Raw genomic sequence first — 4,230 nt, 5'->3', positions numbered from 1 at the left:
CCGTGGCCCTGCTCATCGCGTCCAGCGCCATGTCATGGTGGTAGATGATCCGCCCCTCAATCATGACAGGTATGCAATTGTTTCAGTCCATCCTCCAGTCCCTGATCATCAAAAGGAGCTCTGGCTGGCCGAGGTCTGTCGCATTATCACTGGGGATCTAGAGTATGATTTGGTGGATGATTTTATTTACCCGCTGGGAATTGGTTGTGTGGTTTTTGCGGATATGGAGAGTCGGGATGCTGCCATTAGGGAGGGACCTCACGCTCTGACTGAGGATTCTACTTTCTCTTTAGTACCTCATGATGAATGTCTCAATATGCGCATACCTGCTTTTGAATATGAGGTTTGGGTTATGTTTCTAGCTTTCCCAATGGATTACCAGACTGAGCACTATATTCATAAGGTCGTTTCTAATCTTGGAAAGCTCCTTGTCTGGCCACGCCCGGGTCACAACAAAGCTAGAGTTCTGGTTAAGTGTCATATCAAAGATGTTGCTGAAGTGCCGCATAGTCTGTTGGTTACCAGGGTTGGTTTGTTGCCAGGGCTTGCTCGATCTTGGACTGTACCTGTGTATGTTCTGAATGGCAGAAATACTATTCCCAGCTTAGTTGGTAACGAAGATGTTCCTCCTCTTCTGAATGCATCACCCCACCCATATGAGCTTCCCTATTACACTCTCATGCAACAGGCAAGAATTGATGAGATGGCTGCTCAAGAGGCTCTGAATGAAGCGGCATGGAACGCCCCGGATCCTGCCCAGGTGCACATTCAGGAGAATGGCTGGCCTATGTGGCCCGTGGTTCCTCCGCCATACACAGGGTTCAGTTTTAGAACTTTCTTCCAGTACGACGGGCCGTCCCTGATGGATGGTGTGGACCCAGAAAACAATGTTCAGGACAACCTGTCGGATATTTGGTCTTCTGACTCAGAGTTTCAAGCGGTGGAAGCGTTGGCTGATGGCTTTGTGCTTGGGAATCCTACTGCACGACTTGCGTTTGTCAGAGTAGGAGGAGATTCTGCTAACTTCTTTGTGGTCGTCGACCATGAGTTGTTGCTTTGGTTGGGAGGGATGCTCAAACGCATATATACGCCGGCACTCACATTTCAGCCATCTAAGGCTGTGATGTTACCCCTTAATCCATTCAAGTTTATACAGAACCAATTGAATGTTGCTGTGATTGCCTGGCTTGAAGGCATAGTCCCAGAGCGTGATGTTATGTCAGAGGTGTTCAGTTCAATCTTTCAGTTGGGGGCTGCTATCATACCATCGCTTCTGCTGCAGGAGTCTGAGTGCAGGTCTGAAGTGATTGATACTGATTGGGAGAGGGCGGCTCGCTCTCCTGGCCTCAAGGCGATCTCACGACTTGTTTCTCAAGATACAGAGTTACAGTCAGTGCCCCTGTCTGATCAAGAGACTGCTCTTCAGGTGATTGCTTCTACTTCTCTTTATAATGCTCCTCAGTCCCGCAATGTGCTAGTGCCTCTTGACACAACCACTGTCAGAAGAAGCACTCGATCTAATAAGTATGATGGTTTCAAGATCAATCACGTCTCTGACACCAAGCGCTCTAAGTCACGGGTAAAACCATGCGAGACTTCTTTTATCACAGCTGTTTCTTTGGCTGCTGCTCCCGTGCAGGTTCGGTCTGATGCCTGCACCCCTCCTATGACGATTGAAGATCTTCAACAGATGGGCAGACGCTGCGGGATCGCGCAGGATGTTCTTTCTCCCGAGAAGCTGCTGGATGATCAGCGCTCGTCCACTGGAGCTGGGGACTGAACTTTCGCCTGTTCATGAATAAGTCGTGGAATGTTCTGTCGTGGAACATTAGGGGCATCAACTCTGATGCTAAAACTTTGGCTCTTAGGAATGCTATCGATACTAGTGGATGTTCTGGGCTATGTATCCAGGAAACAAAGCGTGACTCTTTTGATCTGGCGTTTATTAAAACTTTCTGCCCTAAGCGTTTTGATAAATTTGTGTTTGCCCCATCAGTGGGTGCCTCTGGTGGTCTTATTATCATATGGAATAGCTCTGTGTTTGTGGGCACGCCTTGGTATGTTGACTCGTTTGCTGTGGGTGTCTCTTTTGTTGCTACTCAGTCTAGTGATTCTTGGAAATTGATCAATGTCTATGGTCCATGCTCTGGTCAGCGTCGGGTGGATTTTACTAACTGGTTATTTGACCTAAATATACCTGATGATGAAAATTGGTTGATCCTTGGAGATTTCAACTTTATTCGTTCCACGAATAATAGAAACAAACCTGGGGGTGACGCTGCGGACATGTTGTTATTTAACGAAATCATTCGAGCGCAGTCTCTGATGGAGCTACCTGTGAAGGGCAGAACATATACCTGGAGTAATATGCAAGCCGACCCCCTGCTCGAACAGCTCGATTGGTTCTTTTCGTCCTCTTGTTGGACTACCTCTTTCCCAAATACGATGGTCTTGCCATTGGGGAAACCGGTGTCTGATCACATTCCGTGTGTGGTTACAATTGAATCTACTATCCCCAAGTCCAAACTCTTCCGCTTTGAGAATTTTTGGGTTAACCATTCTGGGTTTATGGATGTGGTTGCCGCCTCTTGGTCCAAGGCATGCCATGCCCCGAACGCTGCTGCCTGCATTTGTAAAAAACTGAAAACTCTGAGATATGATCTCAAGAGATGGAGCAGAGATATCTCAAAGCTGAAAATCTTGATCCAGAACAGTAATGAATCTTTAGCTAGGATGGATAATATCGAGGACAAACGACCTCTTTTTATCCAGGAGTCAAACTTTCGGAAGATTCTGAAATCTCACTTGCAGACATTGCTACAGTTTCAGAACGAGTACTGGAGGAAAAGATGCACGATCAGGTACTTCAGATTTGCGGATGAAAATACCAAGCTCTTTCAATCTCTAGCCACTGAGAGATATAGACATAATTCTATCGCCACGCTTCGTGATGGTGCTGTGGAAATCCATGACCACGTTGGCAAGGAAGGGGTGTTGTTGAAAACCTATAAGGATCGTTTGGGCTCTTCTAAACCCACTAACATGCGTTTTGATCTTTCTAGAATCATCCGTCGGATTGAGGGACTCGATCAATTGTCGGCACCTTTTTCCAATGAAGAGATTGATACTGTTATTAAGGAAATGCCGACTGACTGGGCTCCGGGTCCTGATGGTTTTAATGGTTGTTTCCTTAAGAGCTGCTGGCAGATCATCAAGTCGGACTTCTATGAGCTGTGCCATGCCTTTCATGCTGGAGGGCTAGATATCACCAGCATTAGTGAGGGGTATATCACCTTGATCCCTAAGATCTCTTCTCCAGAAACTGCAAATGATTATAGACCAAGTACCTTACTGAATTGTTGTCTGAAAATCATCACAAAGATCTTGGCTAACCGGCTACAGAAAGTCATCCTCAGAATCATCCACAAAAACCAGTACGGTTTCATCAAAGGGAGGACAATCCAAGACTGCCTGGCGTGGTCGTTTGAATATATCCATCAATGCCATACCTCAGCGAGGGAAAACATCCTCCTCAAGTTAGACTTTGCCAAGGCGTTTGACACTATTGAACACGCCCCCATGATGGAGATCATGAAGCACATGGGTTTTGATGACAAATGGCTTGGATGGATGAAAACAATCTTTGGCTCGGGGGTTTCTTCTGTACTCCTTAATGGAGTTCCTGGTCGGAAATTCAACTGTAAATGTGGTGTGCGCCAGGGGGACCCTCTTTCACCGTTGATCTTTGTCCTTGCGGCAGACCTCCTCCAAGCAGCAGTTAACGATGCTTTTGCTCGAGGACTAGTTGAGCTTCCTCTCCCTCATGATAGGGCGGGTGACTTCCCAGTTGTCCAATACGCTGACGACACATTTTGGTTATGCAGGCATGTCCCGAGCAGGCTGCCCGTATGAAAACTATCTTGGAGGACTATGCTATTTCGATCGGGCTGAAGATCAATTTTCAGAAATCAACTCTTATACCCATTAACATTGATCACCGACGTGCTTGTGAACTGGCTGGGGTTTTTGGTTGTTCTGTTGGTTCCATGCCCTTCACCTACCTCGGCCTGCCAATGGGCACGACGAGGCCAAGTGTTCTCGATCTTATGCCGCTAGTAAATGCAGTCGAGAGGAAGACGTCCACTGCGTTGTCACTGATGTCATCTGGGGCCAAACTGACCTTGGTCAATTCTGTTGTGACTTCGATGCTGATATATGCAATGTGTACAA

This window comes from Triticum aestivum, chromosome 5D (genome assembly GCF_018294505.1).
Source record: "Triticum aestivum cultivar Chinese Spring chromosome 5D, IWGSC CS RefSeq v2.1, whole genome shotgun sequence".
NCBI classification, from domain to species: Eukaryota; Viridiplantae; Streptophyta; class Magnoliopsida; order Poales; family Poaceae; genus Triticum; species Triticum aestivum.
Note: the sequence above shows the minus strand (reverse complement) of the source record.